Source organism: Nothoprocta perdicaria, unplaced genomic scaffold, assembly GCF_003342845.1.
Source record: "Nothoprocta perdicaria isolate Ctin4 unplaced genomic scaffold, notPer1 scaffold_162, whole genome shotgun sequence".
NCBI classification, from domain to species: Eukaryota; Metazoa; Chordata; class Aves; order Tinamiformes; family Tinamidae; genus Nothoprocta; species Nothoprocta perdicaria.
This window is the reverse complement of record NW_020454783.1, coordinates 192,513-219,143: the sequence shown is the minus strand read 5'-3', so window position 1 is coordinate 219,143 and position 26,631 is coordinate 192,513. Positions and strand designations below refer to the sequence as shown.

The window sequence follows — 26,631 nt, the reverse complement described above, 5'->3', positions numbered from 1 at the left end:
CCCTCCTGCTTACAAGCAAGGGCAAACACAGCTTCCCCATACTGTGAATGAAAAACCAGCTTTTGCTAATTCTACTTGATGCCTGAAGTTTCTGTGCTGAAAATAAATAAATAAACCAACAGGCAGCACTTTCTGTCTCTCTCTACGCTCTTGCTGGTTTCACAGCCCTCTCCCCCTTCCCAGCTGTCTCCCTGCAGATGCTCCAAGTGCCACTCAGGGATCCAGAGCAGCTGATCCCCGCTCAGCAGAGCGGCCAGGGRATATGGTGGGTATCAGCCCAGGTCCTGATTCTCCGCTGGCAGGTCTGGGCTGATTCTAGCTGAGCAGGGCTCAGAGCTGCAGGTATTATCCAAAGAGAGTGGGACCCATGGGATCAGACTGCCCAAAACTTCCTCGTTGCTTCTTATCATGTGGAGTCCCCCGCTAAACAAAATAGAAGTAGAGAAAATTCACACTGGAATCGCTGTGATGTCTTCTCTCAGGGAGTCACTGAGTTTGGAAGGGACCTCTGGGGATTATCCAGCCCAACACGCTATTCAAAGCGGGCTGAGCCGGAGCTGGCTGCCCACGACTGTGTCTGCTCTCCTGCATGTCCCAAGGACAGGGGCTATCACAACCTCTGAGAGGCAACAACCACAGTCTGTGTGATTTTTTCTCACTTATAAACAGCCCCCATCCAACACATGCACCATGCGCAGGCACTCCTGGCCGGCCCCCCTTCATTACACCCAGGGCTCCTGCGGCCTCGGGACAGCCCTACGTCCCTCAGTGTGCCCTAAGGCCCCTCGCAGGGGCCGGGCTCCGCACAGCAGCCCGCACACGGTGCTCCTCTCCAGGGAGCCTTCCAGGCAGTTCCCGTCCTGGCCACGCAGCCTACACGAGACTGGAACCCGCAAGGAAGGGCCCGCAGCTTTTGGGGACAACTTGGTAAATGTTCCATGAAGTAATGCTGTGCACTGATTGTTGAAGTCCCAAGAAAAGCCGTTTTGGATTCCCCAGGCAAAGGCGAAGGATGCAGGACTGACTCCTGCGACAACCTGGTGCAATTCCGGTGCAGTTCCCACACTGGCGAGCGCCTGCGCAGGGAAACACTCCTGGGATCTCGTATCCCACTTGGCTCTGCCGGGGCAGACAGCGCTGTGCCACACCTGGGAATCTTTGATCCTTCCTGTGCCAGGCAGGAGGAGCCAACACCAGCCCCAGCAGTGGGATGAAGGGCTCCCGAGCCCTGCCTCCAAGCGCCAGGTTTCCTACAGAGTCCCGGTCTCCCGGAGGAGGCTCTCGCAGCTGAAACACATCTCAGAGGCAGCTCCAAAGCAGGGTCTGCTCCTGAGCCACCCCGTGGATTCTCAGCGACTATTCCCAGCCTGACCCACTAACAATAAATTCAAACAGGAATCTCCAAAAAGCCCCACTTGGGAGCTCAGAAAAACAGGACAGGCAGAAGGCCAGAAAAGAGGCGCTCAGAGTGCCCGCCCTTCAGCAGGAGGCACCCCCTGGACACGGACCCTTGGCCCGTAACTACATCAGCTCTCCGGGGCCGCCCCAAGGCCATGGGTAGGAGCAGACCCACACGGAGCAGGAGCTCACAGATGCGGGTCAGGGAGAGCCCCTGGGCTCCCCAGCGCCCGCCTGGCACAGCAAGGGGCAGGGGCCTCGCCGGAGTCCCGTGGAGCAGGGCGCGCMGGGCCCCTCGTGTGCAGGGCCTCCCCGCTCCTGCCCCACACCAACGCCAGCCCTCCTTCACAACACCCCGCAACGAGTTCTACATCACACGAGCAACCAAAACGCTCCTGAGAACCTCCCGAGCAAAACTCCCACCTATCTGGCAGGTCCRCAGGAAAAGGGAGCTCTCTGGCACAAGGAGACATTTAACTGCTGCCACCTTCACGTGCGCACCGGCCCCGGCTCCGGAGGAGCCCGGCTCGCGCGGGCACCCTTGGTGGCCTGGGCGCCGCGGTGCAGCCCCCGCCAGCACAAGCAAGCGGGGAACTCGGGGGAAAGAGATTTTTAAATCAAGCCAGAACCTACCAGATTGGAGAGGCCTGCGCCCGTCGCAGGCTCGGCAGCTGGAAACCTCCTTGGTCACGGCTGCTGCAGCGGGTACCTGCCGCCTTCTCAGAAGGGTGCACGTGTGAGAAAGCACCACGCAACACCTAAAGCGCCAAGTCTAAAAGCAAGAGATTTCATTCAGCAGTTTTTGAGCCTGGGAACAAATTCTGCAACATTTGTGTTTTTTTCCGTTGCTGTTTGCAATCCCGTAACTGTGCTTTATAATATGGAAGTTGATGCGTCCATGTAAAACTGGGGCTTGCTCACATTTCCTGCACATTGAAGTCAGGGTAAATGCCTCTTTATAAAAGTCTAACTTCCAGCTCAGGAGAGATCCCAAATTTAAAAAAAGAGAAAAAAAATAAAAAATAAATAAAAAGAGATGAAAAAGGAGATGTTCCTGTGTTAAATATTATGTAAACCCGTTCTTTAAAAAGGGCATGTATTTAATCATTGTTCTAAAAAAAACAAGGCACATAAAAAGTCCATATGTGGAAATGTATTTATTATTTTTTAAATGATTCCACATGTACTGTTACTCAAGTGTGATAACTAACAATTTCCAATACAGCAAATCAAATATATAAAAAAAAGGAACAATAAGAGATTTAGCTAAGAAAAATATCAAGACAGTCAGTGTTACGATTTTAGAGCACTAACACTATTAAAATGCACGTTCATGTTGTGGCCAAAAGAGTTGTTACAGACTAATAAATAAATATTAAAAACCAGCAGTTTCCAAATGGAGGCCCAAGAAAAGCCATGGTCAGCACATGGTCCTATTTAGAATACTTTCCTTGCAAGCCTGTGTTAGAAGGACATGGTGGTCTTACAAATGCTGAACACGGAGAGCTGTTCAAACGTTAAAAATAAAAATATGGGAGCCTCTGGTCAGCTTAAGTTAAAAAGGAAAGACAAAAACAGAATSCAGGTATGGTCAAGTTAAACTTTACCTTTCATTTTAAAAACTCCACTTTGCTATTTACAAGAATAAAACTGAAATTATTCTGTTTGGTCATCTAGGTAAGTGCAGTTACCGACATCTCTCACACCCATTCAGTGCCCACAGAGAGTCCCACAGCAACAGCACCCACCTCAAAACTAGAATCTATTCAACAGTGTTTGCACACRCATCCAAAGTATCTTGGCCAACTGGTCACTCTGGGGCTATTTTCCCTGTAACATTTTCAGTCTGGATCGCTTGTTCTGCTCATATTCTGCAGCCTTTGCTCTTCTCTCAAATCCTTYCTCTCATCTGAAAAACAATTGTAAATTCTCGGAGCCTTTCAAAGGCTCTCTCATTAATTAGWTTTCTGAGCCAAATAAATGATGTATTTCGAACATCTCTCAGAAAAAGTTCTGTTCAAATAATTGTTTAGGATACAATGTTCTATACAGTATTTATATTTCCATGCTGAACTGCTTGCTGCAGTTCTAGACTCAGACTTTGTGTCACTGTCACCTCGGCCACGTGCGGGCAAGCACGGCGGATTGCAGCGTGGTAGCAAGTCACTATTACCACTGCTCTTAAACCTGCCACGGCCTCCAGTAGCTGCCCTTGGCAAGAACTTACCATCCCAGAGCCGAGCTCCTCGTCTTCCCGCTACCTGCGGAGTTTACTTTCCACTCTGTCCATCCCATAAAACAGCCAGTGTGCCCTTTGCCAACACACACATGCACTGGCAACACGCGGCTGTGAGCCTTCCAGATTGGGTTTTGTCCAAAATCAGGCAAATTCCCTCACAGTGTGCCACGAAAATGCAATTTTCCTTCCTTGGTTTTATTTTAAGCAAAGCTTCTTGCTCTTCATAACTTCATTATCAGTTACAAAGCCACGGCACTCCCAAAACACGGCTGCTCCCGGCCCCCTCTGGGGCCAACAGGACCAACTAGTGTTATCAAAAAAGGAGGCAAATCCTTGCAGGGCCTAGTCCGAAACAGAACCAAGGGCGTATTTGCCCTGGCGCCTCTCAGAGCTTGGCGTTGATCTAAGATTAAACGCTTACTTTCTGCCCGGAGCGGCAGCCTCTTCCCGGCCGGTCAAAGTGTTTTTCYGGACAAACACCCTGGGCCGGGAGCTGGAGTCCCTGGGGTGCAAAGTCCCGTGGAAGGGGACRTGGACACAGGTGTCCCAGCCACACAGATGGGCCTACTTGCTCCCGCTTCCCACGGCACCTCCTGCGAGCACATCCCAGCCTTCCACTCCCAGGATCACCCCAGAGGTCAGGAAATCAGGAAAGGGCAGGAAAGGGCAGAAAAAGAGCTCCCCATTCCGCGCTGTGATGAAAGGCATGCTGGCAATATCTCCCTTTCGGTACTAGCATTTGGTTAAAAAGGACCAAGAGAGATCATTTCAAATCCTCTTCCAGGCAGTGCTGTTCTCAAGGAAGTGTCACACTTGTACTGAACTACACTGTAAGTAAGCAAGTGTGTAGGGCAGCGTGCTGACTCTCTCAGGTGTTTGGCAAATCCAGCCAATCTCAGTTCCTGCAACAAGTGTCCGTGCAAAGCTGCACTTCAAACACAGCTGGAAGCGTTTCGGTTTGCCTTATGCATTTGAATGCTAATACCACATACTTTACAAGTTAGACAACACAGATTACAGGCCGAGCATTCCTGCAAAACTTTGAATCATGCTTCATAACCCTCGGAAAAGGCCCAAATCAGGGAACACGGAACCTCTTGGAAAGTGAGCACTTTTCCAAGGAAACAGATTGAGTGTGTGACAATTTCTGGAACGTACACAGGGGACTGGCAAAGATTGCTAAATATGCTAAAGATCAATATCTTTCCACAAGTAACATGATCCAGGGACCCAAGCACGCAATTAGCGTCCAGCTACTCTTAACTTTAATCCTGCTGCAGACAGATGTTCCGCTTGCTTGTATGAAGCATTAATGGCATTTAGCAAGGCACACGCTCTGTCACAGAAGCGGTGCAAGGTGCTCGGGCGAGCTGGGTACGACCCAAGCCGGGCACGGAAGCTGCTCRGGTGACAAGTCACTGCTGCATCCAGCCTTAGGAGCCCCCAGCCTGCAGCAGAGGGGGACAAAGTTGCAACATGACACTTTCTTTTCTAAAGAAACAAGCATTTCTCTAGCCTGTTTCTAACAGGTTAAAGAGCCTTCCGCTCCTTTCTTCCAAGAAAAAAAAAAAAAAAAAAAACAAAAGAGAAAGCATAAATCACTAAGCCAAAATAAATAACAAGCCCCCAGGCCAAATCAGGAACCACGACAGGGACATTACAAAGCTGGACGATTGGAGCAACGACTCCAGCTTAGCTGCTGTTCAAGCGATGCCCTGATTTCATTGAGTTTTCCTAGCCCCTCTGAAACCACAGCCCTAAACATATCCGAGTCCCATTAAGAGCTGATTTGGAAGCTGCAGAATAGTATCGGATTGATTTCTTCTTTGGGTTAGCTTAGAAGAGTTAATGAGAGTTTTCAAACAAACAACATGTTCACACAACTAAAAAACATTTCTCCYTGCAGTCATTCGGACCTCAAAAATCACCCAGTACTTTATGAAAACGAGGGCTACAAAGATTCTGAATATATACTAAAGGAGCCCACAGAATTCATTATTTGTTCTAGTTTTGGAAGAATGTTAATCTCAGCAGTAATGAAAAGTCTTCATTGACCTGATTTTTGTTTTTTTTTGTTTTCTAGACACAGTATAATATATACTACAGCACATACGGACATACTATATAGTATATATAGACAGGATAAATTCTAGACATAGTATAATATTTCAGGAACACAAAACGTCTACTGTTTTCAAAAAAATGCATCTTTACAGCAGTTCTATCCACTCAAAATGCCAACATTCAGAAACAAACATCACTGCATCAGAAAAAGTCACACGCACAGTTTATAATCATATCTAATTCCCACTAAAAGGGTTAAAAAGCATAAACACGCTTAAAAAGGGAGTATCCCATAATCTCTACTGCAGAATCCCTATTTCACTGAAGTTTTCTACAAGTGCACTAAGAAAATAAATAATAAATAAATAAAATAAAAACAAGCAAGATAGACCAACCAACCTTCAGCTTGGTGAGACAAACGCAAGGTGCTCGTACTGCCCCCCAGACCCAGCACTAGCCCAAATCGGAAGAGCTCTCAAAAGAGAAACAAAAAGAGAGAAAAAATAGAGGGGAAAAAAAAAGAAGAAAAAAGGGGGGGAAAAAAAGAAGGTGCTGTAGCCTTGAACGTAATGTCCATGCTAAAGAGAGCGGGGTAGTTCTCAATGCTTCTGGCAGCGGGCAGCAAGCGCGAGCCGCCCCATCGGTGTGAGTCCTACCCGGTGCCGCTGAGGTCCTTCCTCTCACTGCTGCTGGCTCCTGGCCGAGGTTTAATCCAAGCAAGCAGGCCCCATCTATACTAGAAATATAAGAATATGTGATAACCACAGCTTAAGCTGAGGACAGAAGTTTGATTTACGCAGGTAGATCCCTTTCATGCCCTGCAAAAAAATTAAGCGCTCTGCTCATCAAAAGAAGGTAGGTATTTCTAAAATCTGCATGTACCCAAACAAGGCAAGTTGGAAGGAGAGGAGATGCAGTAAAACCAGTTCCAACACGCTGTACATTTGAAATCTGACTCTTGTATTTCCTACCAGTGAAGCTAAAAGAGAAAAGCAGCTGAAGAACGAGGCAGAGCACAACCTGTGCAAGGCTTCTGCGCACCACGGCACCAAGGAGCTCAACCAAAACACACTTTAGGAGCTTGGAAAGGTCAACATAAAAATCAGAGGAGTTTGAGGAGCTCGTGTCTTTGAACACACACGTGCTCAAGCGCTTTACAAGTGTCCTTGGATCTTAAACCTACCTCCACTACGGATCATATGAAATTGGCAGCATCACGCACAAATGGTTGGCTAAAGCAACATAACTACTCCAGGCAGCCAGAAAATGTTGGATTCGGGKTTTTTTTGTTGTTGTTGTTTTCTTTTTTTTTCTCTCATTAAATAAATGGACTCAAGAGTAATCCGTTTCCATACAGTTCAGACCCTCATAGTATGGGAGTCTCCTCAAACTCCAGAGGCAAAGAACAATAGCACAAGGACAACAATCTACCCCAAAGCTAATTTCCAACAAGGCTAAAGGCAGAGCCAAGTGCTTGCCCGGGCCCTGCTCTTTATTCGGACAGCCCCCTCCAAGCTGGCTTTGCAACCAAAGCTCTGCCGCCTCTTTGCTGGATGACAACCATCACTCTCTGGGCAGAACTTTTCGGAGCAAATACGGACACAATGCGGAGTTGAGCAAGGCAAATGAAAGGCAGCCGAGGGCGGCGCTGCCAGTCGGCACCGCGCTTGCGGCCTGGAATGTTTCCCTCCCAAGAATTCCCACTAATTCAGACCAGCAGCGTCTCCGGACAGCGGGATAGAGCTCCGAATCTTCTGCTGCCGACGGTATATTCTCCGTGGCAAAAACTGTTGGTGTTAATGGCAAGTAGCAAAACCGGCGCTAGAACAAAGAGCCGGCACGTAGCCCCCAAGTGTCCTCCCTATTTGGAGCATTTGAAGGGCAAAGACCTTCATTTAAATAAGTATAAYGCAAGTTTCATAAAATGGGACCTGGGAAACGTGTCTTCTGCTTTGCCTTACCAAAGGCAGATGCTTTGTTTGCTTTCCACTGGTGGAGACTGGTGATAATTTCTCATTGCTTTTACCTATTTCTCCTTTACTTTCCAGTATGTACACATATAAACAAAGGGAGACGATGCCTGCTGAGAGACCCYGCAGTGCTCCTGCACAGCACACGTGGCCAACTGCTATTTTACGGACTGGGAAGCGGGTCTGAAGGCCAACCCAAAGAGCCAGGGTGGTAGAAAGGAAGAATTGCACTATTTACTTCTTTACTTACTTCCTCCAACAAGCTACAAGTCCAGCCCTYTGGTGATACAATTAACCAAATCTGGAGATACAGGGGAAGTATATAAACACTTAATCCACGTAATCACGTTTCAACAAATACATGTTGTCGGCATTAAAACAAAGCACCAAAAAAAGAAATTTTCAACTCTTGAAGTCACCATTTTACCTTTTGATTTACAGGAGTAAGTTTGGGCTCCAGAAACCTTAGAACATACTTGTACATGAAAACTAAGAGTACACCTCATTTAGAATTTCATGGCTACTAGTGATATAAATTACATAAATAATTACTACTGATATAAATTATTATAGTGGAAATTCAAAAGTTCTTTGGGATTTTAGTGTTAAAATACAGTATGTTCTTCAAGGGTGGTATAAATACCCATAATTATATTTGCAGTCAAATACACAAATGCAGATATTTCCTAACAAGCCATAATGATTTCTTTGCCAAAAACATTTGTCATCTGAGTAGGAGAATAAACAAGTATCTGAAGTGGCAAGCTTTTAAAGCCCTTCTGCAGTTCAAGTTTCTCATATTTTTGCCCTTTCACATGAGTAAATATCTTTTAAATCATCTCTGTGTTATAGGAAAATGAACTCCAAATGTGCCTTTGGTAAAGGCAGGCGAGGAAAGGCTTTGCATACAGCTAAAGCCCTGCACATTAAAATGTAGGTGCATACGGCTACCAAGTTGGAAATGCCGRCAGAAACTATGGCCTATGTATTTAATGTGCATTTTATTGCCCAAGGAAAAAGCAAAGAACGAGGACACTCTTGCTGGCTTCCTAAATGCATGAAAAGCTTCACAAAGAGCAGTCTACGTGGTCCTCATCTGGAAGACAGGGAAAGATATTTTGGAGAAAGAGAAGCGTTAGCATTTCCAACCATTACTTAAAAMCTCTTAAGGGAGAGGTTGAGAGAAGGCAGGCCAGGATTACAGCAACTGTATTTCACCCCAACGCAGAGAGCCTTGTGAAGTACAGTAGAGCAAAACAAGTTTGTGTGTGTGGGTGGGACATCATGCAGAAGGAAATACATAAATGAGTCAACAATTATATTTATTGTCTTAAAAATACCCATGAAATTTTGTTCCATCATGCTGAGAAGGCTTCACTGGATTCCCACACCAGCTTATTGCTGTAAGCASCGCTCTTTTTCCCTGCCATTTCACTGTCTCCAGAATCCGAATCACATGTGGGAGAAGCCTGAAGAGCCCGGGCAGGATGGGCAGCGGCCGGCTCCCGCTCCGCTGCGCTCCCTCTCACACCACAGTGCAGAGAGGAGAGGGCAAAGCACAACACACCTCTGCAGCTCCAYCACTTTCCATCCTCGACTTACAGGACACACATTTTCTAACACCTGGCGCTGGTCAAAAGCGCCATCAAAGCCAGTGCCTTTGCAAGAACGGTCCAGTTGTAAAAGAAAATGTAAGACAAGATTCAACATGAACGTTTGAGCGTCAAAGAGGGCGTCACTCCAAGATAACCCACTCACTAGCCCCACTGCTCGTTACAGACCTTTCAGACCCTGACTCGGATCTGGCAAGTCAGCACTTTTTGAATTTCACAGCTCAAGTCCCTGTCGACACTGGAGAAAACCATCACACTGGCTATTTGTCATTCCAGAATCTCTCTTTCATCCATACGTTCTGTGAAAACTTTATCACATCCTCCTATACAACAAGGTCCTATCAGGTGTCTCGCTGATTTTGAAAGAAACAGAGAACAGAGTCCTGGCTTAGCCCTACCCCATTTAACTCCTGACATAGGTTAAAGGCTCAAACCATTTATCTCGCCCTTCTCTCCTATTTCCGAAAACCCCCTCATGAGAAGGGGCTGGTGGCAGAGGTGCACGCAGGGCTGCGGTGATCCATGAGCTCCCTCACATCCAGCTGCTCCTTGGGAGACGCTTCCCACGCACGTGAGGGAACCCAGCGGCAAAAGGAGCAGGGAGGGAAGTCGGGCTCTGGCGTCACTTTATTTGTCTCTGAAGCACCTAGTGACCACTGTAAAACAACACAAGTTCTCAGAAGCTACGCAAGTCTCCATCACAATTTTAATTACTTAATCATGGACGTGAGGCTTCTGTGTGTTCCTTGTGGAAGGAGCAAAGAGACATTCCTGAAGGGGCACCACATGGCAAGTCAGCAGAAGGAAAAACACAGCATCAGCTCCTGAAGTGGCCAAAAGTTCCTCTACCAGAATTACCCTTCAACTCAACTTCCTGAAGGCTAAAGGATGGGCAAACTTTTTTAGGACATCTTTTAAGCAAGCTCTTCTTTTGTTTTTAACTGCACAACAGAAAATTACAAGTACCTTTTGTGGCAGAGTTTTAATCAGCTAACACATACGTACACATAAATCTGCACTATAAAAAATAAGATAATGAAGCATCAGCAAAAATATTGAAATTGCCAATTATATGTATGAATATATATATCATATACATAAGCATATATATGAATAATTATGGCTATCAAAATATATACTGAAAGACATCAGGCACAAGTGTCAGACCTTGCATGCTTGTTTTGTCAACTGTCAAATCACGGCAACATGTGATGGTAAAAGGCACATTGACAGCAACACTCCCAGAATTTTAAAGACTCATCATAAAATACCTACAACTCTAAGAAAAATATCTCATTGCAACCAAACTTACTGAACAGAGCTTTATAAAAACACTGAAGATCAATGCTTCTGACTCACGGAGGGGAGACCTGGTGCTGTGAAGAGTTTCATTTGGGAGGCAGAGCTCCGAGCGATCATATCTGTAACCCTTCATATAGTTACTATAGGCAAACACTGCTCCTACTCAGCAAATAAGGGGGCTGAAAAATGCCATCCATTATGTATTTACCCTCAATATACCTCTCAAAAAAGGCTTTAAGAGGAAAAAATAACATTTTTCCTAACAATTATTTTCTTCATTTTCACCCAGAAGGTGAATTATTTTGGTATGTTTTTCTAGAGTCAAACTTTAGCCACACCTCACCGATAAAAAGCCTTTCTTAGACTTTTTTAAAAAAATCTTTTTGAAAAACACAGATTCCAATTATACTTTATGCCTGTACATATAAAGCAGAAAAAAAATAAAAAAAAATAAAAAAATAAAAAATAAAATAAAAAATAAAAAATAAAAAAAAAACCAACCTCAGCATGTGGTACTGCTACAGACCAGGACCGTAATAAGGAGTTAGAGAGAAAACGAAACCAACACAGGTTTTGAATTTAATRCACTTTCATGTTAAATAGTTCCTGAGCAGTAATAGCACTGGACAGAAACGTGACTGCGATGATGCCCCACAGCTCAAGACTGTGCACAGCATGAGAGTCACCGTCTCCTGGAAACCAAGGGAGCACCAGTAATAAGTTAGTCATAAAAACTGCAGCCTACTTTCCTGTTAAAGGTATCCTCACTCACACTGCAACGAAAACACACTACTTTTAAATAACCATTCCCTAAAAACCACACCTGAAGTTTTTGCAGCTGCAGCCAGGAAGCTGAACGGGGCTTGCCCTCCCTCACGGAGCTGGCACGTGCTGCTGTTTCAGCCCAAGGCTGAGCACRGTGCACGAGCAAAGTCTTTGCTACAAGGCACGTTCATTTCCGTCGGCGTCGCCTGCTTCCTCGGTCAGAATAATCCCGCCTTGCTGTTATGACGTAAGAAAATGTTTAGCTGAAATTTCTTCCCCTGCTTCTGTAACGAGGCAGCAAGAGAAGACAGGGAGAGAAAATAGGCACAAAGTGGTAAGAATATTGGCTAGCAGAGGTACTGTGGTGTGCACAGACATGACAACCTCATTGCAGCACCCACCTGGGGGCTTAAGCAAGGGGCTTATTAGGAGAAAAACATGATTTAAAAATAAATAAAGTGCCACTTTGCAAGACACACTGAAGCAAAGCCATGCAACTATCAAAACCAAGAACTAGATGAGCTCACGTTAAAGCTGGCTTGTAATCGTGCTGGAGAACTGCAGCATGGGGCAAGCAGCAAGACACCCTGTTTCTCAGGTTCTCCCTCCAGGAGGGCTGGCCAACTTCATGCAGGGCTTGAGCCCTGAGCAAGGAGCATCTTCTCCCTGCCAGCAAGCCTTGCTTAATCCCATTATTTTCGCCTCAACTTTTTAAGTAATACTCATAAGATAGTCTAACTACATAAATCTTTCTGCTTTCATTCATCTGAACTGAGTGTAAACACTATGAGAACTCCCTGTTGCTCGCCTATGACCACTCACAATAAAACACACATATCCTCTTYGCTTTTGTCCACCAACTTCTTTTTTTTAATCACCCAAAACTGCTAAAAAGCGGCTTTTCATGTGAGCAGCAGCTCGATGAGGTTTCTCCGCCATTCAGTCATCTTCTGCACAACATCAAGGACTGTCAGGATACTTAACCAGACGGATTATTCGCAGCAGATACAAACAGCAGCGACCACCGGCACCTCCGTGAGGGAGCCAGGCAAGGACGGAGGCGGCCTGTGTGGCCCATGGCCTTCCAAAGCCTTACCGTGGAAAACAACGGAGACTCCCAACACGTGCGGATGGACAGTGAAAGGCGCTGTTAGGGCTGGCCCGCCGATGGAAAGTGAAGCTGCAACTAGCAGCATTAGCGTTAGCAGGAAGAGAGGAGCCCTTGTAACCAACACATCCAACTACCCTTCCCCCAAGGCGTGCAGAGCGTTCGTGCCCTTGCCCGGGAACCGCACACTTCCATTGCCAGGTGCAGGGATGACGGCTGCAGGAGGAACACCGGGACACCGCGCAGCGGGAGCCGTTACCTGGTTCGTGTCCAGCGAGCAGCTCCTCCGCGCGCGAGTGTCCTCGGCCGCCGCCTCCTCACGCGTGGCGGCCGCGCCGCCGGCCCCGCGCCCGGCGCCCGCGAGCGCTGCAGGCGGCAGCGGCACCGGAGCCCTCGCCCGGGCGCCGCCGGCCCCGAGCCCTCCCGGGGCTGAGGAAGGAAGGGGGCCCGGGCCGCGCGCGGGGCCGGCGCCGCGGCGCCTCTCGCCGACAGCGGTCACATGAGTCTCATTTCCTCCGGGAAGGCGGCGGCGAGGGACGAGGGACGGCGCGTTAGCACGCACCCAGCCCGGAGCCTGGCGCCCGCCCGCCCGGCTGCCTTGCGCGGATCAAAGCGGAGCTGGGGAAGGCGCTTCGGCTCCCAAACACCCTGTGAAAAGGCTGGAGAGCGTCAGCTCTGGAAACAAGCCTCCTCGCAAGCAGGGAAGCAGGATTTTGCCTTCTTCCCCCATCCCTAAGATGCACAGAGCAACTGCGAGCGACACCAGCAGCCTCCTGCCTAACAGACTGTGCCTGCCCCACAGCTCAGCAGTATTTAGTTGCTGCTTCCAACTGCCCTTAATCTTTATTAAGTTCCAGCTCCACGCGATCTATCCTAAAAAAAGCAAAAACAAACAAAAAATCCTCCAGCCCTGTTACTTGAATATGTTTCCCTGCTGTAACGACCAGGTGCCCCACTTCAGGTAGGCTTCCCTCATGCTCAAAGGCAAAGACTTGCTACACGGATTCCACGGATACCTTCAAAATATGCTATACAAAACACCATAAATTTCAGTAAGATCTAGTATCCAGACACTGGTCAGCCTTAACATCAAGGGGGAATTCTATATATTGGAGCCAAAGTCTGCGATGGAAGTCATATAAAACAAGATTGTTGCAATCACGTGTCAAGCACATTCTCCTACCGCCTGGCAAACTGGAAGAGTTGCCCCTTTGCCTCCTGCATGGAAAGTCATTGGCTTTTTGGCTTGAAAGGCATCAGACATTTGTAACTGCTTTTAAAATTTCATGCACRTGCAAACATCCATGTAGGCGGAATTCCACAACTTCTAATTTTATGCTAAAAGAAGACCTGAAAAGACTGATGCAGTGATCTGAATCTCCAAAACCTTTAAGAAATCAACAGGAAACGATAACTAATGAAAAATTCCAAATATTATTAACACAGGAAAATATGTCCAGCTTTGACAACCAGCATAGTCATGGAATAAACACTTCCATCTTCAGTAGCTGCTAAAACAAACACTCTTTTACAGGCTTTGACAGAGAACAGAATTCATTTCCCCTTTCCAGCTGCACTGTTTCAAAGTCAGTTAAACATCAATGTGACAGCCTTACTTGCTAGGGTTTAGACATTTACTGTATTATCGTAGCAGGACACGACCAGAAAGCAGAGACTGTGAGGGCAAAGAAGCAAGGGAGGGGGGAAGAGAGGGAAATAAAGGTTGCTTTTCTCACGCACCTTATGAAGCGCTCGCCTTGGCTGCTGCCAGAGCGTTATTTTTCTTGTTCATTTATTCTGCCTGTAAAGCTAATACCAACAGAGCACAGGTCTAAAGGCAAAAAGTTCACTAGAACAGAGCTTATTGCCACAGACGCCGCTGGCGCCCCGCAGTGCAGCCTGCTTCTACACATCACGAGCTGATTAAACTATCACCAATTACTGCAAATTGGGCGACCGCGTTTGCAAGGAGCTGCTGCCCTCCCGATTTTCTCATCGAAATCTGAAGGACGCTCAGTTCAAGTTCCTACCTCGGGTTTCTGCCACTGACTTTCTTCAGCCTTTAAGAAGCAAGCACACTTCCCCACCTTGCAAGACACATTGATACACACTTACTTCTCACAGAGCAACGAGCACAGAGGATTGAACACTTCTCGGGAAGAAACATGGTCCGGGTGTCCAACCGATCCTGAACATGTCCTCAGGCTGCTACCCTAACTGTCTGGAACAAGAGAGAGACCCCAGCTAAGCGCAGCTTAGTGAGCGTTCCAGAAAAGCAGCACGCAGACTATTTCCTAGTATTCCAGGGAAAGGTGGTCCATCACATCACGATGCCTCTGCCCACTTTCGATGTTTAATTGTATTAAAAGAAAACTAAAAATACATCAATCGTGTTCTTATCACTAGTTTCCCAGGAAGGTATTTGCTGTAGCCATCACATGGAAATCACGTTATCACGAAGAGAAGCTACCCTATGGATTACCTATCAAACGAGAATCCAAACTCCTCAAATTCAAATCCAAGAGGCTAGCATGAAAACTCAAATTCCACACAGCACTGAAGACATTCTTGATTCTTCTCTGCATGCTAAAAGCAATCTTGGAGAAAAAAAAAAATATTAAAAACCACTACATTGCTTCCTGTGTTCTTARTGGTGCTGTACATGCAAATACAAGACCGAAGGCATACCCGAAATACAGCCTAAACTACCAATCCACTATTTAAAAAAAAAAAAATACAGCAGCAGCTAATAAAGGTAAAATGTCATCACATGAAACAGTCTGTGTAAATTATGTGCTATTTTTCATTTGAAACTACACTTTGAGCCAAGTAAAAATTCTATCAAAAAGTCTGATGATTTGTAGTCATATATACATATATATATATATATATATATATATATAAAAATTTGGCACAACTATCAAGCCTATATTCAGAAAAGCTTCAGAGCTCAGCTGATAGAGGAGACCGAACCACCTTGCACCTTGTAAAGGGTCACAACAGGGTTAAGCAAAAGACAAAGCAAGAGCAACTTCATCTAGCAGGGATAAAATCACTCTTCTTCACACTCGGTAGCCGCCTTGAGCTGAGCACTTCTAAGTATTTCACAACTGCAACGCACGAGATTTCACGACGTCCCTGCCTGGCACKCTGCCACTCGAGTTTACCCAGTATTTGATGGTTTTGCCTGGAAATGGTCTGTACGGATTCCATCCTCTATGTTTGGAGGTGGAGAAGGTCCTTGGCTTAAATTTCGGCTCTAGGTGAGAAGCAAAGAGCGCGCTCTGAGCAGGGCTGAGACCTGTGCAACGTGAGCCCCGGCGGGCTCCAGTTAACGCCCTCGGGACACACTGCTCGATCCGTGGGGCTGCGCCGGGCGGCTGATCCGTGGGGCTGCGGGGGGCGGCTGATCYGTGGGGCTGCGGCCCTCCCGCCACCCGCAGCGCTTGCTTGAACATTCCCAGCCCCAGCGCTCCGGCCTCCTGCCCTGTCTCCCAGATTCCCCTTTCCCAGTGCCGCCCGGCTGTGCTCTCCGTACTCCAGCCACGCTATTTTTGGTGCCTAACAAATGGGTGACTGCAGCACCTCTCCTATCAGCGGGGAGGCAGCCAGGCCCAAGCGGCCGAGCCGGCCGGCTCCTGCATACTAGCAATTCTTCAAATAGAAGCCGTGGCCCCGCAGCAGCAGCAGCAAACACCCCAGCACATGCAGCCTCTGCACAGCCAAGGAGGGCTTTTCTTCGCCTTTCTCTTGCCTTTTAACTACTCAAATTGAAAACAAGCCTTTGATGGGAGTGTTTTAAACTAGATGTGCGGATCTCCGATTTTTTACTCCTTATTGCACGTGTCAACAGCAATATTGCTACTGACATCTCTCTAAGATGTCAGCTCCTAGAAAGCACAGGAGAACTTTCATATCCTAATAAAGTTCCCTCCCCTAAAGGGTCATAAAACTGGGACTACGTTCTTTAACTCAGTATTTCCCCTCAAAATCACAAGTCCTGGTCAAAGCTACTGCCAACTTCAGCATCACGCCACAACATACTGCTACAAACACAGAAGCTGAACCGTATCAGAATCAATAGTTTGCCTATAAAAAAAGAAATCTCAGAAGTACCAGTAAGCAAGTCGTGTTCAATTACATTAGCCAGAGTTACTCAAATCAGAAATGGTATCTGAAATAAAGCCACGCAGCGCGTGATCCAGCAGAGAAGGGAAATTCTGCACGACGGGCAAAGCTCAGAGCAGGGCTGTGGCTCAGGAGCCCATAACTCATTTCAAWACTTCTGTCAAAAAAGGCTTATGATATTTCTTAATGTATGCAGTGCACACTGCACAGCTTGTCTCCACTCAATAATCCTGAAGAGACACTAAGTGCAGTTAAAATGATTTATAACATTAAGCTTTTCATTGTATTAATTTATACCTTATGACATCACAAACCATGATGTTTAAAAATTCAATTTAATTTGMACGGTAAAGAAATATGTAACCCRCTAAAGTACAGCTATGTTATATGGCTTTTCAAGATGATCTGCAGCTGAAAAAAAAAATCTAACAGCAATATGCACCAAATACCCAATATAAAACAGAGCAGAAGCTAAAATTATAGCATGAATGAATTATTAACTGTTACTCTCTCCTTYTCTTCTTTTTCCAAATATCCCTTGTATTTTATGCATGACACTGAGTATAAAACATTGAGTATTTTACTTTAATACTCAGCAAATTACCTGGAAAGGTTTCGTCAGGATCCAGACTCCATATGTAAACCTGCAGTGTTTTAGCCCGTCTACAGCTCGAGTAGGGAACAATCAATTCATTATGGAAAAGAAAAAAAAAAAAAAAAGATTCTCCTCATTGAGGAATAAACATCTATGCAAATGGAAGAAATGGAAGAAACTGGTAACCAAACAAACAAAATTGCCCATATATAAACGGCAGCGAGGACACAAAACAAACACCGAAACCCCAACCCCTTCCCTCTCTGCTCTGAGTAATGTATTTCCACTTATCTCTCCATTATATTGATTTGCAGTGGAACATTTTTTTTTCTTCTTCTTTTACTCCCCATTACACAAGGGCAGCTTTCAACCTCATGGTACATCCTAAAAAAAYAGGCCCCGTTCCTGTCACTCCTTAGTCATCAGGTGACAGCCTTAACTGAGAAGAACAACAACAACTTCTCCCCCGTGGCTCCGTGTTAAGGAGACAGGGAGCACCTCTCGTGCTTTAAAGACATCTCATTTTCCTGAAGGTTAACCAGGCAGCAAATCAAGTAGAGGAGGCAGAGCTAACACTTGACATCCATTACTGAAGAGGTAAATGGGAATTTTAAAGAGTAACTCTGTAAAATGACCCTTCACAAAGTAACTTCATTTTTCACAGTGAGTTAGGAAAAAAACACATATSAACATCTGATATTTTATCTCATAATATGCACAAGCAAAAACAAAAAGAGAAAAAAGATAAAGTTAATAAACAGGTTTAAGAAAATAATAAAATCTCATTAATATAAAGTCCATTGCTCTAACATTTGAACCTGAATGGTTCCTCTAGCAGTTCTTACAATTTCATTATTGTATCACCAACACAGACAGAAACCTGCCATATTATTAATATCTGGGAATTTAAAAGTGATTTGTTTGTTTGAAAAATTGAAGTGGTGGTTTTTTGGGTTTTTTTCCCCTTTCTTCCCTAAATTACCCCAAAACATCAAGGAATCAGACACCAGAGAGTGGAGCTAAGGCTGAGCCTGTTCTAGAGCTAAGGAGCACACTGCTTGAGTGACTTGTTTAAAACAYGTGGCAAACCAGGTATGGAAAACTAAGTTCCTGGCTCTCTAGCACATGCCTCAAGAATAGCTCCATCCACGTTGTTATCCAYGTGCCCTATTTCCTATTGGCATAACCATCAGGAAATTTCCATCCCAGAATCCAAATGTTCATTCAGAGGCAAAATTCCGTAAGCCCTCAAGGTCTCCAAATACTTCCTGCCATCTTACCCAAATTATTTGTTGATTAAAGGGGAAAGAAAAGAGGAAAAAAAAGAAAAAAAGGTAGTTGTCCAAAGTACCGAAGCTTTCTTTAAATTCCAGAGCTGTCAGGCAGGCAGCCTGAACAGGAATTCCTGTCCGGCTGCTCAGCACAGCAGAGGAATATGCCAGGGTGGCCCAGAAACAGCTACCAGGATCCGATATCCTGAGCAAAGCCACACGCCAGAACTAAAAGCTTACAACAAAGTGATTGTAAAAAGTACATGTGGCATATAGACATAAAAATTACATATTTATACGCTATATATATATAACATAAAACCTTATACAGAGGAAAAAAATGTTTTTTGTTATTAAACCACAAGGAACATTCTCATGCACATTCACAGGCCCACGTTGCATTGATTCAACCTATTTCTGCTCTACTCCATGGACATCATCTATGAGACAGAGGAACAGCTGCCTACTGCCAATGCCTTCCCTATCAAGCAGCATCAGCTCCAGACAGCACTATGTGATGCTCTCTGTACGTTCAACGAAAGTGAGAAACATTCGCAAGGAGTGAAAGGAAATCTCACCCCGTACTGGACTTCATCAATGTTTTCCCCTTTTCCGTCCCCGCAGCCAGCTCGGGCTTTGCTCAAGAAATTCGCCTGTTCCCCTTCTCAGAATCTTGTCTTTCTAAAAAGTCCCTCCTCCTCCGAGGAAATTCGAAAATTCACTGTAACTTTAGTAGAAATCATTGCACAAGCGAAACCGAAGGGAACACAGCTCATTACAAAGAAGTTACCACTACRCTTACACAAACGCCCTTCCACAAAATAAAAACAGCGGGAACGGTCCAAAACTCATGTCAGCATTGCGAAAAGTTGCAGCACTTGGCCATTCCACCATAATGCAAAATATTCAGTTTTTCTCTTATTTTTTAAGGGCTCCTTTCTAACTTAGCCAGGAGTGTTAGACACAGTTCACATTTTTACTTCTCATTTTCTCTAGCAGTGACAGACCTAAGTACGTCTCCCACGGATCTTTGCAGGTTTGCAAGATTCAACCTTGTTTTACACAGCAAAACACATTGACCTAACGTAAGCATTTGGGAAAAAGACAGCATAAGCAGGCAGCCATGTAAAACTGATTTATATCACATCTTTGTAGTCAAATGTCTCCATTTAATTACAGACCATCTCAATCCCTGATATGAGGAACAGAGCTGTGCGTATAATTGATTTTTCATTTCAGTCACTGAACAGCAAAAAAAAAAAAAGTGTTATTTAAAAGTCTTTCAAGTCGCATAAATATTCAATGCACTAGTGAAAATGCCCATGTTGCAGGCAGGTTACCCGACTTTGACATCAAGTGAGCTGCCTCAAAGCCTTCAGAGCRTCCGTGAGGGGATTCAGCATCTAAAATCAGCAGGAAAAGCAAGCCTGTGCTTGATGGATGTGGGGAGGACAGTTGGATGCAGGGAGGACAGTCAGCTCCTTCACGGGAAGTCCTTAGGCAGGAGTAACCCAGGCTGAGGTGGGGAGGTCCCACACGATGAGCTCCTTGTAGCTGGGACCCCATGGGGAGATTACATTTTTGTAATCAATCTCTCCCCCCTTTTCTCTATCTATATATAAAGACATATACATATTTATATATATATAAAAAATAGAGAATGTCTGTCTGTCTACACACCTACCCAACTCTTACCATGAAGTGCCACAAGCAGGGATCAAGCTCTCCTGACATAAAACATCACCCCCCTCTATCTGCTGCTAGGGGGTTTTGGCCAGCGGCAAAGGCGGATGAGAAGAGACSGGCTCAGACGTTATCAGCTCGTATCAGCAGAGACTCACAAACCCACTTCTCCTGGAAGCTGGGGGCGGAAGGAAATAGCTCAGAAAAGGAGTGATGAAGCAAGTAAGAGGAAGAGCATGTAGGAGGCACCCCTGTGAATCGCAGTTACTGGAAGCAGGTTTAGCAGCCTGCTACCTTCTTGGGGGTGGCAGCACCCGGAGTACCCACAAGAAGCTTCTGTGAATTGGTGTCAAGTACTTGCAAGAGAGGCCCCGTGAAGGCGGCACCACAGGCTCCCACGTGCTGACGTCCCACACGTTTCAGGGCTCAAGAGGAGCTGAGAACTACGCTGATGACAAGGGAGGGGGCTCACAAAGAAGGAAAGAGCAGAATCGTGGTCACAGATGGGGAGTGTTTGCAGTATCAGTGGCTGTGGGTGAAACTCACGCGCTGTGCAGAAGTCCTCTGCTGCTGGAGGACACATTCGGGAAGAACGCTGCAATCCCAGGCAGCAAAGGCTGTGCACAGGCCTGCTCAGCAACAAAAACAGTTAGCCAAGATTTTGCAAACAGAAGCCAGGCTAAATAAATAAAAAAATAAATAACCCACAACTGAAAACTGAGAGGCCGCAGAAAATAACCCAAGTGAAATCTGGTCCGCACTGGCGACCGACTTGGAAGCTGAGGTAAAATAAATACGCGTTTCAATCCCATTTAAAATGCCACTGGCACAACAMCACCCAGCGGCGCTCCGGGCTCCCAGCTCTTTGAAAGGCAGTAGCCCTTCGGCATGGGCTGCCAGGAAGCAGGAGCTCGGAGCAGGAAGGGACGTTCCAAAGCCAACCGGGAGCGCCAGGATTCCCTCTGAAGGGCACCCTGCGTGGGGACACTTAACTCCGCACCACGCTGCTGGAGTCTCCCCTCAGGGAGGAGCGGATTCCCAACATCTACTGGGGAACCGCTGGCTAACCTTAAGTATCCCCTGACTGTCTATTGCTGCCATTCTGGAATACATCGTTGGGCATATATGTAGAAATGCAGCAGTTTCTGGATGACTGGAGAAATAGAAGTACTCGAAAGAAGTGGTAGGATCTGGACCATAAAAAGGGATGTCAGAAGTGCTCACATATATTTTTCACCTGTCCCAGACACAGCTGCACACAGAGTTTTACTGATGTGTTTACTCACTGTAAAGATACCRCATACGTAAGTACTCCTTTTTCCTTGGGGTGAGATGACTGTTTTGTAAAATAATTCTAATACTTTGAGCATTTTGAAGGTGTATCATAAATTCAACAAGCTAAAATCATATATATGTGCGTGCATGCACGCATAAAACATGTATATGGTATAAATACGGTATATTGTATATGCATTTATGCTATATACACATTTTTATATATAATATGTTTGAAATACAGGAGAATTCTAGGTAGAARAGAAAATTTAAATCTTACAGGCATTCAGCTCTTATGCTGTTCTATCATAATACCATAGACAATTGTCAGGAGACTTGAAAGAAAAAACAGTTACTTTGCAGCAATGTCCCATGGGGTGTCCCCCAATGACACCATTACAGACTTCACATGGACCAGTAAAGAGAGTTTCTTGCCAGCAAACCATCTTACTTTTTAATAGAAATACAAATAAGAAACTCGATTCATACACAGACGCAGTGTGAGTCCCRTCCTCCAAATACGCTTAATGAAATTACATTTTTGTAAGCAGCTTCAGGGATGGGAAAAGATTTGCCAAAAATCTGAAAATCTGTGAAAACCAACTTTTTAAACACGCACACTAAAAATCTGGTATGCGTATATAACAAGGCTGTCACAAATGGCTATCTTTTCTAGGGAGGGAAAAGAGTCAAATACTTCCCCCCTCCCTTCCRAAATTCTTTAGAAATATGTATTTTCTCAAGATACGTACAGTTCTAGAGATATTTCTAAATCATTTTATAACATTTAACTCCTTTAAGTCATCTGTAACTTGGTTAAAACCATTCATATGAATTTTTATATAACTGAAGTTTGTTTTGAAAGAAACTATTTTTTTTGCAAATCCAGTTAATGTAAACTAATCAAATGGAAACGCACTGCACCACACTCCATACTAACCAGCTGTAGACTCGCTTACTATTCTGATCACATAAGTCTTCTGAGCTTAACATCTCAGGATTGTGGTATTATAAAAATTCACCCACATTAATGTACAGAAATACTCATGAACCTCAAATTATTGTACTATAATGCTGTCAAATAAACAGACTAGTGGAATTCAATTTCCCGGAAGGCAAGGCAAAGTCCAAAGGCCTTTATCCAAAATTCAGTGTCATTTTCTTGCCCTGTATTTAATTAACACTATTTACTGTCAAGAGCTGAGACGGGTAAATATTTCACTCTTCCCAATTCAGAGGCTAAAGGCAGGCCCAGAGGAAAATTGGCCCAAGTAAATGCATCTCATCTTCCCTGATGATGCAAGTGCTCAGCTGTCCTGTTCTTGACCCTTCCAGAATTCCCAGGTTCCAATACTGGGGATACAATCTCATCAATCTGTATTTAAAATATATATTGATTTTCCACAGATGATAATGACAGCTATTCCTTCTGCAAATGTGCATATACTCTGCTTTTGCCCACATTTTTAGGTAGCTTTCAAAAGAAAGAAATGAAGAACTCTTACCAGTATCCATTACTTAGTCAAAACTAATATTTAAGATATGAATAAAATGAAGTTTGCCATTGCATTTCATAATTTTTTTTTATCTCAAATTCAAATGTGAAAAGTAATCTTCCCAAATACAGTTACTTGTACAGGAAAATTTCAAGCAGTTGAATGATTAAGTTTTCAACAGTCCTAGATTTATATGGAATTAAGTTTTGTCAGTGAACTTTCTACCAAATTAATGAAGAATTCCATTTAAATCAATACACAGAAATTAATGAGTTTTATGTATTTAAGGGTAGTATATTCAGCTCTTAAGACTAATCTGAACGTTGCTTCCTCAAAATAACTAGTTCTTTAGATCTGCTTTCATYACTAAGAAATTATTTCTGCTGGTGGAAGCATGATGACCTTTCTCTCTATAACACTATTTTGATTAATTTTAAAGGATGGGCAGTATTACATTTGTGCAAATTTCATTTTTTCCACAAAATGAGAGAAAATTCCACAAACTGACATTTTCGATAACAGAAACAAACTTATGAAATATACCTGTAAAAACCCTAAGAGCTGCTCATTTCTCAATATTTCTGCTGAAAGTTCTTATCATTTCCCCCACATGGAACTTCACCTGTGGATCAGGAACATYTTTTTACCCTGACTGCATAAAATTCACTGTACTCAAGTACCTACTTAGGCAGGCAGCTTTATAGGCAATTCACGTTCACAAATGTCATTACTGAACAGGGCTGAGTGAACACAGAGAATTCTGACCCTATTTCAAGCAAAACAAAGCAAAACTCCCTGGTTTCCACACTGAATGCAGGAATATGTGCATGCAGGAACGTGAGCATGTTCCCTCCATCAATTTAATACAAATACAAACCTACAGATTCCTCTTCAAATGGCAAGAGCCAGTCACCTAAAGATTCTCCATACCTATGATCAAGAGCAAGGTTTCATTTCTGACATTTCAGAGCCATCATCACTCCCCTGGCAATTCCAGTTCAGGTGTTCTCGGCCTGCTGCTGAACTCCAGGCTCCATCCTGACACTTTAACAGAAGCAACATCCTTCCTCTATCTCTATTTGATGCTTGGAGYCTACTCCTTCTTCACTCAAAGCTTTAAATGGGGAGGACAGTTAAAACTTACTTCAAAATAAGGCAAGTATTACCTGTTACTTTCTGACATTCCTTTTACATATATTAAGAGGGCACAGTCAACTCAGAAACCCGACATCTGTCAGAACCCTTTTTATCTGCTACTGCTGCAAACAACAGTAAGGAGCACTATAACTCCTAAAAAAGAGAGGCACAAATATTTTCCAAGCAACACATTTGACACTAACTATGATACAAATGCCAATGAAATCAGTGCAAAGCTGAACTGAAACAGGCCCACAAGATCAGGGAGGGTGACAGAACTGAGATTTCTCTAATCTATATGTTTTTTTTTTCTCTGAAAAACATTCCTTGTGAAGGAGAATATTTCACACAAGAAAGAAAAAAGAAGGAAGAAAAAAAAAATTCTCACTGAAAACTTTCTGATAGGAGACAAAAGTTGGTGTTTTTATCTTTTTAACTAAAATGTGAGCTTCCCACAAGCTCTACAGCGATCACCTTCTCAACAGCACAGAGCAGCTACCGCAGAAGGCCCCAGCTACGGAGCTTCCACGCAAGCAGCCACGAGTTCTAGCACTCCAGCTATTTCTGATCCCCTTCCAGGTATTCTAAATGCCGTTTAACCAGTCCCAAGACTCAAGCCTGTACATGCCTTTATATTGATTTAAAAACAGTTAAATGAAATTCCAGCTAATAACCTCTTTAAGTTCAAACACTAGCAAAAATTCAGATTTGTACACTGGTTAATGTAAACCAAAATAACGTTATCGGATACAGTGCTGGAGAACGAGAGCACCTGAGCATGCTGAGCAACAGGGCTCAAATCCGAGGAGGTCACGAGTTAATGGAAGAACTCCTGAGGATTCCAAGGGACCAAGATTTCCTGTATTCCTGTTCTTACCCTTTTACTGAKCTCTCCTATGACTCTTGGGTAACTATTTCCCTTAAAGGATAATAAAAATAACTTATTATCAAGAAAACCTGCATGTACGCATTAGGACCCTTATGCAGCCCAAATAATATACAGTGTAAATAGGTAGTAAGATTTCTTTTCTATGTGGACAGTATTTTCAAGTTAATATACATCATATACCATATGTACCACCTCTGGTATATGACCAGATACTTAACCAATACTGTAACCTTAGTTAGCAGGAACAAAATGTCAGAGAACCACCACTGGAGTTGTTGCTAAAGCTATTTCATCAAAATAGCGATGCAAAGGCAAAACTGGAACACACAGAAAGGCTTCTTAATCTCTGTTTTCACTCGCTGGAGCTAGAAAAATCAGTAAGTTTGCAGGAAAGTTCTGTTGCTTTGCAAAAATTGCTCAATCTAATTAACAAAAGAGGAAACGATACTTGATGTGGACTTAGATAATTTTACCCATAAACGGCCAACACTGTGTAAACAACTATGCCCTAAAACAACTAAGAACTTTATTTGCTGGCTCATTCCCCAACTCTATATTCAGCGTGCAAGCCTCAAAAATACATATTTCTGACCTTAATAAGTCACTCTACATGTTAAAAGGCAACATCTATTCATGAGTATCCTGAAAAGGTTCTCACATAAAATCTCAAACACCTATTTGTGAAAGACGGATACAGAGCAAGTACACTGCTATATTAAACAAACCTAAAATAAAGACACAGCAGTTATGCTCTACCTTCCACCACTGCGCCACTAAACTATTATTAGTCTGCATTTAAACAATCTGCAGGGGTCCCTTTTCCTATATCTCCGGGGCATTAACCCTTCCTGAGGCAGGATGTCTGCAGGCACAGCACTGCCTGATGGATACCAGGCAGGAATTCGCGAGCAACAAGTAGTTTAAGGCGTCAATGTTGTTGTGTGGGGCCTTGATTTAAGTAATTTATTCATGCAGTTGGGTGGAAAACCTTACACTCGTACACATACAGCTTTTGCTGAAAGACAGACCATAATTAGCACCTTTGAAAGACACCAATTCTGCAGCATAAGCTATCAGAGAAACTTGAGGAAAAGGCCACCACAGGCCGAGCTCCTCCAGCTCTTCTCCGCACTGAGGCTGACTCCGGCTCCCGTCTCTGCCTCCACACCCGGCCTGGCCACCATTCTGGAAACTTCCAGAAAGTTCTGTCCCCTCCCTCTGCACTACCAGCTACTACTCCAAGCCCAGGTTTGTTGCGCTGCTTCCACGCRATCGGTTTAAAGCTTCTCCCATCACATTCTCTGGGGAAGGAGATAAAGCAGCGACACGGTTCAGTTGCACGTCGTGGTGTCCGATTAACTCACCGAGCCCCCGCGAGGCGGGCAAGGGGTCCTACAGGCTGGGCGTGCGCTGGGCTTCGCTGCTCGGGAGCATCTCACGCCTGCTGTGGACAAAAGGGAGACCAGAATTAGCCTTTCTTTGGAGAGAARCACATATAAAAGCTCAGGATCAGATAGTTGGCACATCCCAGTTTTAAGCATAACATAACGAAGCAGCTTTATRAACTCTGCAGCGCAGTATCTGCTTTTCCCGAGATAACTGCAACCCGTTCCCAGTTGCACAATCACTCCARGCGCCCAACTTCCCCTCTGCCCGCTGCCTCCTGCACTCGCACAGCAACACCGGCCTAGAGGCTTC

General features: G+C 44.7%; 1 protein-coding gene across 1 annotated transcript in view; it reads right to left on the bottom strand.

Annotated features, from left to right (window-relative positions):
- Positions 1-26,423, bottom strand: part of NCOA2 (nuclear receptor coactivator 2) — a 147,145-nt gene extending 120,722 nt beyond the window's left edge. The window contains exon 1 of the mRNA XM_026035600.1: positions 26,298-26,423. The gene's annotated coding sequence lies outside the window, so the exon portion shown is untranslated. The remainder of the gene's footprint in view (positions 1-26,297) is intronic.
- Positions 26,424-26,631: the final 208 nt, after the last annotated feature.